The sequence below is a fragment of the Mobula birostris genome, chromosome 2 (genome assembly GCF_030028105.1).
Source record: "Mobula birostris isolate sMobBir1 chromosome 2, sMobBir1.hap1, whole genome shotgun sequence".
NCBI classification, from domain to species: domain Eukaryota; kingdom Metazoa; phylum Chordata; class Chondrichthyes; order Myliobatiformes; family Myliobatidae; genus Mobula; species Mobula birostris.
Window position 1 is genome coordinate 25,933,851 of NC_092371.1, and position 13,303 is coordinate 25,947,153.

Below are 13,303 nucleotides of genomic sequence, written 5' to 3' on the forward strand. Positions count from 1 at the left end.
CACGAGCTGCCAATGAACAAAGTCGGACAGGTCCCCCTTCCTTTTGACCCCACTCAAGATCAGAGATGAAAATAATGGTCTACGGTAGTGTCTAACAACATAACAAATGGCAGCAGTTCAGTCAAACAAATACCTAATGACTGGCAGAGCAGGCCAGAGCAAGAGTCTCAACGGCATCTCAAAGACTCTCCACCACCTGAAAGGCACAAGCCCAGAGGGCAAAGGAACACTGGTGTTCTCGAGGCGCAATTTCAAATAAACGCTATCAAAACCCTTTTGATCAGCATCCTATCACCAACCCAAAGCTCCACCATAAACACAGATATGCCAATGCACCCCAAAAATATGTTCTACAGCAATATCAATAAAACCAGGACCCTCAAAGAATTAGAAGCACAAGGTGGGGAGAAACATGGGAATACCACTGACTCCAACTGTTCAACCGAGTTGGTCACCTTTTAGCTTTGGAACTATCCAAGGCATCTTCCATTAGATAAACATCCTCGGGCTGAGGGAATAACTCTTTACTACTTACCTCAGTATCACAAGGAGGCAACACACCACCATTTTCAGAATTAGGCTTACTATCACTGGCATGTGAAATGTGTTTATTTTTGGCAGTAGTAGTGCCATACATATAAATTACTACAAATTATATTAAAAAAACCCATAGTGCAAAAGAGAAATAGTGCAGTAGCTTTCACGGACTCACTTGGCCAGCTAGAAATGGATACTCAAAAAGAAAAATTTTATCAAATCTGGAATAAATGGATTGAATATATAACCCCAATGCGAGCAGACTTTAGATGACTCTCCTAATGATTTATACTGCTCTTCTCATCAACACAGTAATATTGCTAACGTAAGCACCCCTAGTCTAAATGTCTGTTTTTTTTTTGTTTTCTTTTGGAAAATAGAGAATTAACACAAGTAAAGGGAAAGATTTGGGAAAGGGATAAAAAAATGAAAAAATTAAGTACATAGGGATTGGATAATTATGTCTGCGGGCAGGAGCAAGCATGAACAAATTAGGATATAAACACCTACGATGGTTGATACATAGGCTTACATACAACATTTTGGACCAGTGGAAATGGTCCAGAAGAGTTATATGGAAACTATTATTACCATTTTTCTTAACAACTAATTCCATTACTTAGCCTAATAGGTTAGATTTACCACAGTACATAATTATCTATTTAAGTGTTTATTTTCCTTTTATATCATCTCAATGTGTACTTAAGAATGTATAAATAATTGTAGTTTTATACATATAAAAAAATGGAAAAGGTTATATGTGTGAAAAAAGTACATGATATTTGTGAATTCCTTATCCAAATAAAAATAAAATTAAAAAAAAAGAAATGGATACTTAATACTAACTATACCAGCCCTTCACCTGTCCTAACCATAAGAACATCAAAGAAATTGAGCAGACATTAGTGGTACACTGACTCAACAGTACAAGTTCTCCTTCGCAAAAACAATAAAGCTTTAAAGCATGAAACCACCAGGATCATCTGTTGCATGGGATTTTCTATTGCCACTCACCAGCCAATACTTCTCCCCCAACGTTACCGTGACCAGTGGAAACACACACAACCGTTCCATCTTCATTCAGGATCAAGTCTTCGATAGTTCGGAACTGAGGCTGCCTCCAGTTCATCAACCAGTCAGTCCAGTTACTGGCTTGATGCTGTTGCTGCTGGATAGCTTGGCAGCCGTGGTAACACAGGGCCCACGCCTGCTGCTCGGTCACCGGCTGGCCTTGAACCGGCAGCAGCTCCCGCAAGGCTATCTGTGAGGGCACCGGCGCAGACATCATAGCCCAGTGCACGAGGGGACGCTGCCAAGTTAGGAAGGGTGTCACCCAAAGGTCTTCTTGTGGAGGTTCATCAGCAAGCAGCTGGGGAGGGCTTGAAGGAAACGAGCACAAGAGAGTTAATGCCAGGGGTTAATTAGCAAGCGCTTATCCAGCACATCATTTCTTAAAGAGCTGTTAAAGTCTAAAAGCCTTCCAAGAGAGGGAAATGAGGGAGAGTGTCACTGTGTTATCCATCATAAAGTGATTGAATTATGCATGGAAGTGGTGGAAAACTGAATTTAAAATAAAGTGGTGCTTTTAACCTTAAATCAGTAAGCAAATGGAAATTGATGAGTGAAACATAAATGCAATAGGGAATTCGTTCACTCTGAGGTGGTGAAATGCTTGGCTGAGATAGAGACCAAAAGCTCCCACCAGACACACAGATGAACCATTACCAGCAGGCAGATCCCACAATCTCTCATGCTCCTCCAATCTTCCAATGGTTATTGAAGACACCTGCACCATTTTAGGCCAAGCAGATCCACAGGAGGAAATGACATCAGCTGTGATGTCATCTGCCACAGTTTGCAGGAGATCTGGCTTGTCTGTACTCAGTGGTAACCACAGCTACATGTCTGACAGACAGAGGCAAAGGAGTATTTAAAGGGTAAGGATTAATTGAAGTGTGCTTAACCTGCTATGTGTAGAGGCCAGGCTGGTAAATCTGTGTGTAGAGATCAAAGTCAAAAATCAAGTTTAAGTGCCATATATGTAAATATATGAATGCCTGGTGCAATGGGAAATGTATGTGCAATAGCAGACATCCCACGCTGCAAAAACTCATTTCAGGGAGGTAGCACCATCAATTTGCAGGAGACTCCTGGAACTTCTGCGAGAGGTGGGATATCTACAATAGAGTAGCTCCAGCTAGTTTAAATAATGTTAGCTATGCTAATGAATGAATGACACCTGTTAAACTCACCTCAACATGTCTTTTACAGTCTTAACCCACCATGGGCAATAGAAAAGTCGCTGTTGCAAACAGTGCAGTGAGCAACAATGTCATTATTTTTGACCCCTATTAGGTAGGGGTACACTTTAGGGTAGTCTGGGGTGAAGTACATTTCATATTTTCTTTTTTTGGAAAACTCTCTCATAGTTGCTCTCGCACTCTCTCTCTCTCTCTCTCGAATTGATTTCCGGGATATTGTATCTAATTTGCGGGCATCAGGGAGCCACTATTAATATGCGGGAGACCCCCGGAACTTCCGGGAGAGGTGGGATGTCTGCAATAGCATCACAGGCACATAGCATCAGATACACAGTGTTCCAAGAAAAGCGTAAATTAAGCACAAACTTTACAAGCAGGAATGCAATTAGAACAAAAATAGTTAATTATAATGCAAAGTGGTCAAAGTTTTGCTATACTATAGCAATTAGGGTTGTGCCAGCTGGTTGAAGGGACATAGCAGTTCTTAAAGCTGGTGGTGTGGGACTTCAGGCTTCTGTATCTCCTGCCTGACAGTAGCTGCAAGATGGCATGCCCCAGATGGTGGTGATCTTTGATGATGGATGTTACCCTCTTGAGGCAACACCTCATGTCAGTAGTAACGATGGTAGGAACCTTGTTGACCACTATATTATCATGCCACATCTTGCAAATGGCAGTGCCTTGCATGTCTATATTTAATAAAGAGAACGCCAAGGAATGGCTTGCATTTCTAAGTATTCCATGAGCTCAGGATGTTCTAAACGATTTTTTACAGCCGTGGCAATATGTCTGAGGTATAATGAGAGTTGAATTACAGGAAATGCAGCAGCCAATTAATTAGCAGCAAGGCCATGCAGGCAGGTGGAAGACAAATCAGTGGATGATCTAATTTAATGGCTTGGATGGAGGGTTTATCGACTGAGAGAGCGGAGAAGGAGGAATACATACTTACATGATGTACAAATAATATTACAACAATGGTGCCAGATAAGAACAAGATTAATACTTTTTATAAGATGGGTTCTTACATGCAGCTCACATTTCAGGGTTACTCACTGCGGATGTGTAGTGGGGATGCAGATGCTGGAGTCTGGAGCGACAGGCAGCCTGCTAGAGGAATACAATGGGTCAAGCAGCATCTGGGCGAGGGAAGGAGTTGGTGAGCTTTCGGATTGAAGCCCTGCATCGGCACAGGGTTTTGACCCAAAACGTTGGCAACTCCTTTCCTCCCGCAGCTGCCGCTTGAGCCCATTGCATTCCTCCAGGGGATTGTTTGTCAGCTGTACAGCACAATGGAGTCCAAAATAGGCGTGGGAATCACGGTGGGTGTGCCCTCGTCACACTGTAAGTGTATGAGCTGATCTGCTGTGAAGACCAGTCAAGGACATGAGGGTTGTGATATCATGCCATTTGCTTGGAGGAGAGCGTACCAGGTGGAGAGGGGAGAAAGCCTCAGGCCAGACAGAGGATAGTCTGTTGCTGGATGGAGGAGTCGGTCATAGATCACTGCGAAGCGATTTGTGGAACAGATACTCCCCTAGCCACAGGCACTCTCCTATTTCCAGGTTTGCAGCCACATAGAGGCCACCTGGAGATCCTACCAAGAATGCGATCTGCAGGCACTCAGGGCTACTTTACTGTGTAATGCCCCTTTCTTTGTGTTTTTCTTCTTTTCTTTACTAACCCTTCAGTCAAGTTACAAATTATAAAGGTAATTCTTTTAACCGTATGCGGTGTACAGCATCCACATAAAACGGGGGTTTGCGGGGGGCGGGGGGGCTCGCACCTCGAGCCCACACGTTTGGTGGGGCCAGAGCTTGTCGTCCCTGGGCTTGTGGAGCCGAGGAAACCACGGTGTTTCATTGTGGGGGCTCTTCCGGGATCGATTTTGTTGGATGCTGTGTGATTGCCCTGAGCATCAATCTAGTGGGTTGTGTGTTTAAGTCTGTGCTAAACGATTGTCCGGTGAAGTGATTACGATACGTGGTTATGGATGCTGCAGGGGTTGAGCGGTGGTGCAGATCCACGGGGGTACTGGTACTGAATGTGTGTGTGTGCTGAGTAAGGTAGACACTCATATCCCTGATGAATTGTTAATTTGAACTTCAAGTACTGTTAAAGCCATAGGAACAGTTATGATTGTGGAGCGGAGGTTTGATAAAATGCTGGGCAAAGACTTTGTTTTAGTCCAGACTAGTGCTGACGTAACGGCAGTGGAATTGCCTGGTACTACTGGGGCCCCAGGAGAGGAGGGGCTATGGAGTGTCCATACTTTCTGGGAGGAGGGGAGTGTAGGAGAGCGGGCCGAATCTCCTGTAGCTGGGGGCAAAAAATTCAAAGACAGGGTGCTCTCCTTTCTGAGGAGTGAGGGGAAGGAGTGGTCTGATTTGGAATATCTAATGAGTCCCCCAGTGAAGAGTGGGACTTCTGAGTTGGTATCAGCCCTTACCTCCCTGGCGAATGAACGACCCAGTGCCCAGGCAGAGGGTCCTAGCTATCGACAGCTGAGAATGCTCTCTGGGGTGAAGCTCACCCCCGAGGGGAAGACTTGGGCAGAGCAGACCTCTCAGTTGTTAGGTGAGTGGCAGTGCTCTGATGATGTAAGAAGACAGCGATTGGTTGAGAGTTTGAGAGGCTGGGTTGCTGACATGAAGTCACTGAACCCCCTTGCCACCTCTGCGACTGACATGTAAGCGCTGGAAAAGGTGTTTGAAGCGACAGGAAGCCCAATGGAACTCATGACAGGGTTTCAGAACATGCGTCAGGAGAAGAGGGAGAATCTTTCTGACTACATCTGTTGGCTGGAGAGGCAGCTAAATTGCTTGCGGCATAGAGGGGTCATTTAGACGGCAGAGGTGGATCAGTTAAGAATGGACCAAATAGCAAAAGGCACCCAGTCCCAGGACTTGATCGCTTGGGGTCTCCAAATGTCTCGTAAGACATGCCCCCTCCCTCGTTTGTTGAGCTGATCAGAGAATTACGAGAGGAGGAGAATGCATTGGAGGTGGCGGGGGGGGCTCCATCAGCAGGGTACAGTCCTCGGTAGTGGTCCCCCGCGGTGAAGTGACCACGGATAGCCCACGTCGGGGAGGGGTAAAGGAGATCGTGGCAGAGCTGAGGACTGAGATGTTGTGGTTGTTATCAGCGGGCGTGGCTCCCCCGTACGATGGAGCTGATAGGGAGCGGACCGCCTAAAGGGATGGACTATGCAGAGGGCTGCTAGTGGCGGAGTCCCATGAGAAGGGGAGCGGCCGATATTGTCTGTTATAACTGTGGTGAAGAGGGACACTTCAGGCGGGAGTGGGATGATGACGATGTCGACTCAGACCTGAGAGGCCAGCGTCGGGCATTTTCATGCCTTACAAGGCACAGTTTGAAAGGCTGTGTGGGGCGCCACTCCTCACACAGACATTTCACAGTATTATTTTATGAGGTCGAGTTGCAAGCTCGACATCAACCCGGCACGGATGGAGAGCACGCTCAGGAGCGGTCTGTCACTGGATCGAACTCGGGAGCCTCCGCTCTCGCGCCCGGCGCTGATCTCACTGCGCCACCAGGCGGGAGTGTGAACGATGGGAAACCCCTCAGAGAGTGAGCCTCTGGGTACCTAAGAAGAGAGAGACATCGGGAAACTTAGAAGAGACTCCGTGAGGCCATGGCCTGGCATGTCGGGGGAACAGGTTCCTAGCAATATATCAAGGAACACCCTAAAGCAAAAATCCCTATTCCTGAAGGCTTAGTGGGGCCATGCTTCAGTGTATTGCTACAGATAGAGGGTATTTATTCAAGAGCCATACTTGACACAGGGTCACAGGTCGCTTTGCTGTACCACTCATTATACAACCAGTATTTGACACACTTACCATTGACACTACTCAGTGCACTGGAGATCTGGGGTCTTAGTGTGGGTGATTATCGGCATGTCAGTGAAGCTGGAGTTTTCGGAGGCTGATGTGGGAGTGGCTGAGGTCCTTGATAAATTAACACTGGTTGTCCGGACCCTGTTGAGAAGGGTGGAGTTTCAATTCTTGTGGGGACAAATACTTCTATTGTGCGGAAGCTAATGGGAGCCTGCAAAGAGAGAGCTTTCTGAAACATTATCCGTTCTCCCAGTGTTTCAAGCTGCTTTAGCAGAAGTGGGCCGGATGATGGGCATGGAGGAGGAGCTCATCAAAACCAACCATGTTACGGCCTGGGGAAGTAGTGAGAGTGATGGGAAGCCCCAGATTCTCCAGAATGCCTGAAGCTGAGATCCTCCTGGTGGACGCTCCAGAAGACCACAAAGAGGAGTCAGGCTTACCTGCTGAGATGCTGGTGAGGCCCGGGATGCAGAAGCCCTTGGTTCTGCAGGTGAACAGGATGGCAGTGATTGTCAGGAACGCTACAAAGAGGGAGGTCACGTTCAAGCAGAGGATGCCCCTGGCTCACCTCTTCCCGGTGATGGTAATGTCTGGTGTCCCTGTGAGACAAGCCGGGAAGAAACTCTCTTCGAAAAAGGGAAAGTTGACTGCTGAGCCATTCAACTTTGGGGACGCCCCAGTACCTGCGGGTTGAAGAGGAGGTTGATAGAGAAGATGTTGAAATTGGAAAGTGTCTTTTCTACTGATAAGTTTGATGTGGGTTGTTCCAAGATCACTCGCCACACTGTCTGGGTGACCAAAGACACCTCGTTCAGAGAAAGGTCGTGATGACTGGCCCCTGCAGAGGTGGAAGACACTGGGCAGCATTTGTGGAAGCTGAAGGAAGCTGGGATCACCCAAGTCTACAATCCCCTATGCATCCCCAATAGAAGTGACCAGGAAGAAGAATGGGAAGGTACGGATGTGCGTGGACTATAGGACTCTGAACAGGCGTACCATCCCCGACCAGTATACGGTCCCAAGGATCAAAGATACGCTGGCCTGTCTGAGTGGTGCGAAGCGGTTCAGTGTGCTGCACTTGAGCCCCTGCGACTTTCCAGCGTGTCATGGAGAAAACAGTGGGGGATATGAACTTGCTTCAGGTATCGGTGTATCTGGATGACCTCATAGTGTTTGGGTCAACCTTGGAAGAACATGAAGTGAGGCTACTGAAGGTGCTGGGCCCCCTGGAAGCTGAAGGGTTAAAACTTTCCCTGGACAAGTGCCAGTCCTGCAAGACATCTGTCAACAATGTTGGGCACGTAGTCTCACAGAATGTAGTAGTTACAGATAGAGGCAGTGATCAGATTGCCAAGGCCCCAGACTGTGAGCGCTTTGTGCTCATTCCTTGGGTTCTGTGGATTCCTTGGGTTCTGTGGGTACTATCGGAGGTTCGTGAAGGACTACGCGAAAGTGAGTCACCCTTTACATCAGCTTCTGTGCAGTTACCCTCCTTTGGGGAAGAAAGGGAGAAGGGTAAAGATTATTTTAACCTTTTGGAGCAAGATGGGATGTGAAATATGAAGAAGCCTTTCAGTCGCTGAAGGAGCTGCTGACACAAGCTTCTGTGCTGGCTTTTGCAGACCCCCGATTGCCATATGTACTGCATACAGATACCAGCAGAGAGGGCTTAAGGAGTGTTCTGTACCAGGATCAGGACATAGGGACCTGTTGCGTTTGTCAGCCGGAGTCTGTCATCCTCTGTGAAAAACTATCCTACATACAAGTTGCTGTTCCTGGCATTGAAATTGGCTGCGGTGGATAAGTTGAGTGACTACCTCTATGGTGCCAAGTTTGAGATAAGGACGGACAACAATCCCCTAACTTATATCCTGACCTCGGTGAAATTGGATGCCAAGAGGTCTGCCTATGATTTCAGCCTGAAATACCAGCCGGGAAGTAGGAACATTGATGCCAATGTTTTGTCCCGATGTGCCCATGAAGGACTGGACTGGGATGAAGAGTGGGAGAGTGTTCCTGCCCCGGGAGTGAAAGCCATGCGCCAGTTTTCCATCACCGTGAGAGCAGAGGGAAGGCAAGGGCAGAATCGAGCGGTAGGTCAATTGGGAGCTTCTGATGGCACCATTCCATAAGCTTACTGTAACCTGATTGCCCTGAAGACAAACCAGTTACTGAAATTGAGTCCTGGGGAAGAGGCAGCTGCTCAGCGAGATGACCCAGGCATCGGTACCATATGGTCAGTGGTCGAAAAGAGGAGACGTGGCCCAAGTGGAGAGGATGAAACAAGCTGAGGTGCCTCCATTACTGAGAGAATGGCTTAGATTGGAGTTGAGGAACCAGATCCTATACCGGGCCACGTAGCCTCAGCGTTCCCAGCTGGTTCTGCCTGAGAAGTATTGGAGGATAGTGGTGAAGTCACTTTATGATGATTCTGACCATTTGGGGGCTGAAAAGACCTGTGGATTGCTCAGAGATCGGTTCTACTGGCCCCGAATGAAGCTGGAGGTCAAAGAGTACTGCAAGTTGCGCATTCGATGCATACGGCGGAAAACGCTGCCTACGAGGGCTGCTTCATTGTCCCATTTGCAGAGTGCGGGGCCCCTTAACCTGGTGTGTATGGATTTCCTGTCAATAGAGCCAGATACCAGCAACCATGGCGAATGTCTTGGTCATTACGGATCACTACACCAGATATGCGCATGCTCTCCCTACCAAGGACCAGAGGGCGTCCACGGTGTTATAGGAGAAGTATTTCATTTATTATGGCCTCCCCATGGGATGGGATTTCGAGAGTAGGCTCATACACGAGTTACTGAGCATGCTTGGAGTTGAGAAGTTGAGGACTACGCCTTATCACCCGCAGCATGATCCCCAGCCCGTTTAATCGGACCTTGCTAGACATGCTCAGAACCTTGGAGATCAGCAAAAAGAACAAATGGAGTCAACATATTGGACATCTGGTCCACTGCTACAATGTACACAAAATGAAGCTACTGCCATACTATCTGATGTTTGGGTGCGAGACGAGGTTGCCCATCGACCTTTGTTTTGGGGCTGGTGAGGAACACTTACCACTGAAGTAGGTGCCTGATATGAGAAGGGAGCTGAAAAAGGCTTACGAATCAGCTGAGGTCACGGCTGCCAAGCAGAATCAAGGAAATAAGAGGAGGTATGACCAAAAGTTGAGGTTCTCCCATTCCCTCAATTCTGATTTAGTATTCCTCCCTGCTTTCCTTCAGCTGGCTGTTGGCTATCTTAGCACTAAAGACACCCCCATCACATATTAAATGAAAAGAACCTAGAGCAATACAGAACAACACAGGCCCATCGGCCCACAACCTACTGCACAATCAGTCTAACCCTTCCCTCCTACATAGACCATACCCCCTACTTTTCCTTCATCATGCGTCTATGTCCCTTATATATCTGTTTCTACCACCATCCCTGGCAGTGTATTCCAGATATTTATACTCTCCATGGGGGTAAAAAACACTTAGTTGTTGACACCTCCCCTACCCTTTCCTCCACTCACCTTGAAATGATCTTCTCTGGTATTGGCCATTGCCACCCTAGGAAAAGGCGCTGGCTTTCCGCTCTACCTATGTGTCTTAAAATGTTGCACATTTTTGTCAAGTCATGTCTATTCTCATCCTCCTTTGCTCCAAAAAGATAAACCTTAGCTTGCTCAACCTTTACACACAAGACATGTTCTCTAGTCCAGGCAGTATCCTGGTAAATCTCCTCTGCAAATTCATTCAGACCAAGTCTGGCAGCTCAGACATCCATCAGCCCCAGCAGGAATTATACCGCCATGACCTGTAACCTCACGGCCTTCACTCTTCCACTACTAACAAGCCATGGTGGATCACTCCAGCTTCAATGAGAAGGGCAGAAGGGCAAGCCACGAAGGGCACTATGTATTGATAAAAATGAGGTGCCAACACTAAGCTATAAAACAGCCACCATTATCCCCCACCAATGGGTGAGATCGAAGCTCATGTCACATCTGGTCATGAATGGTGGTGGACATTCAATGGCAAGTGAGGAAATAATTGAAGAGCACCCTCTTCCCCATGGCAGAAGCCAATGAGCGTGAGTGATAAAGACGAGGCTAACACATTCAAAACCGTGTTTGCCCGGAACTGTCGAATGGGTGGTCTGTCTTGGCTTTCTCCTGTGGTCCCTGCCATTACAGAAACCATTCGGCAATGAGTACAACTCACCACACATGATATTCACAAATGGCTGGGAGCACTGCATACATCAAAGGCTATGAGGCTAGAAAACAAACTGTAATGAAGACCTGTACTCCAGAACTAGCTACTCCTCAGGGATGCCCAGTTTTGTTTTTGTTAGGACCCCTTGGCTCCAGACATTATCTCACAGACCAAAGAACTGAATTCCAGAGATGAGGTGAAATAGATCATAGAACAGTACAGCAGAGTACAGTACCTGTCCTTTGACTCACAGTGTTGTGCCAACCTCTTAACCTACTGCACAATCAATCTCAAGCTTCGCTCCTGCACAGCCCATATCCTCCATTTTTCTTCCAGGTATCCCTCCCCACAAGGAGTCATCATTTAGCCCTGCATGACTATTGCTCAGAAATCTGCCTAAACAAGTCTACACTTGGAGATCCTCCACCTTGTATATGCGTGATAAAGAAGAGAAGCTGATTGCTGCACCGTGTTAATCACATAGGGAATGATCAGCTCTCGAACCACCGGAGAAGCCTGAAGCGACAGAAACTTTGATAGCTCACAGATTTATTGAAAACTCATGACATCTTGCCCTGCATCTTCTCGAACTTACAAAGATTGAGAAGGTGAATATGAGGGGTTTTGTACAAGGGAGATTTGTAAACAGACATCACAATTATGGACCTTGCAGATGGAGAAAGCATCTTGCTGTCACAATATTATAAATGTTATAGGGGCATGCTGAAGCTGTATTGATTGAAGGATTATTACAGTATGTGTCCAGATTGGTCATATTGAAAGCGAACTGAAAAGGAAGGTTAGATGAAAATAATTTATTGGTTAATAGCTCTTCCAGAGAACTGTCCTATGATTTGCTTTGCTTCACCTTCTTAATGCTCCTCACTTGGTCCAGAAAAAAAAAATCCTTCAAAACCCCTTTGAACGAAGAAGCACACAAGCAGCAAAATTGTGCCCTGGGCTTGCTGATGGACCCTGCCCAATCTATTCAGAAAATATTAACATTCTCTCTGAAGCAGTTGGCTCCGTTTTTAACTCCCACTCCGGAGGCTTAAACCAATAATCCATGGTACATTGCAGTACGAGTGACAGTGGAGTGCTGTCATTTGGATAGCATTCATCTGTGAATGAGGATGGATATAAAAGGTTTCATCACACTGATAAGTTGTAGCTTTATCTTGTGTCTAGAATTATCTCTCCACGGACATCCCTAAGGGATCTGGTCACACTGCTGCTTGAGGAATCTTCTTACGAACAAGCAAGCTGCAGTTCCACTCTTACGAGTGACCGTTCCTCAAGTTTCTTTTGGAAGGCTTGAAATTATGACTAAGCTTTCTCATTTTCACTTCTCTCCTCTGCAGCTAAGTACCATGCCTATTTAATTATACTATTTCAGCATTCAAGAGAGAGGTCCAGGTTTGGATCACTAGGACCAGGCAGAATAGTTTGAAACAGACTAAATGGGATGAAGCGCAAACACGAGGAAATCCGCAGATGCTGGAATTTCAAGCAGCACACATGAAAGTTGCTGGTGAACGCAGGCCAGGCAGCATCTGTAGGAAGAGGTACAGTCAACATCTCAGGCCGAGACCCTTCGTCTGGACTAACTGAAGGAAGAGTGAGTAAGAGATTTGAAAGTTGGAGGGGGAGATCCAAAATGATAGGAGAAGACAGGAGGGGGAGGGATGGAGCCAAGAGCTGGACAGGTGATTGGCAAAGGGGATATGAGAGGATCATGGGACAGGAGGCCCAGGGAGGAAGAAAAGGGGGAGGGGGGGAAAAAAGCCCAGAGGATGGGCAAAGGGTATAGTCAGAGGGACAGAGGGAGAAAAAGGAGAGAGAGAAAAAGAATGTGTGTATATAAATAACAGATGGGGTTCGAGGGGGAGGTGGGGCGTTAGCGGAAGTTTGCGAAGTCAATGTTCATGCCATCAGGTTGGAGGCTACCCAGATGGAATATAAGGTGTTGTTCCTCCACCCTGAGTGTGGCTTCATCTTTACAGTAGGGGAGGCCATGGATAGACATATCAGGATGGGAATGGGATGTGGAATTAAAATGTGTGGCCACTGGGAGATCCTGCTTTCTCTGGTGGACAGAGCGTAGGTGTTCAGCGAAACGATCTCCCAGTCTGCGTCGGGTCTCGCCAATATATAAAAGGCCACATCGGGAGCACCGGATGCAGTATATCACCCCAGCTGACTCATAGGTGAAGTGTTGCCTCACCTGGAAGGACTGTCTGGGGCCCTGAATGGTGGAAAGGGAGGAAGTGTAAGGGCATGTGCAGCACTTGTTCCGCTTACAAGGATAAGTGCCAGGAGGGAGATCGGTGAGGAGGGATGGGCCGGACGAATGGACAAGGGAGTCGCATAGGGAGCGATCCCAGCGGAAAGCGGGGGTGAGGGGAGGGAAAGATGTGCTAAGTGGTGG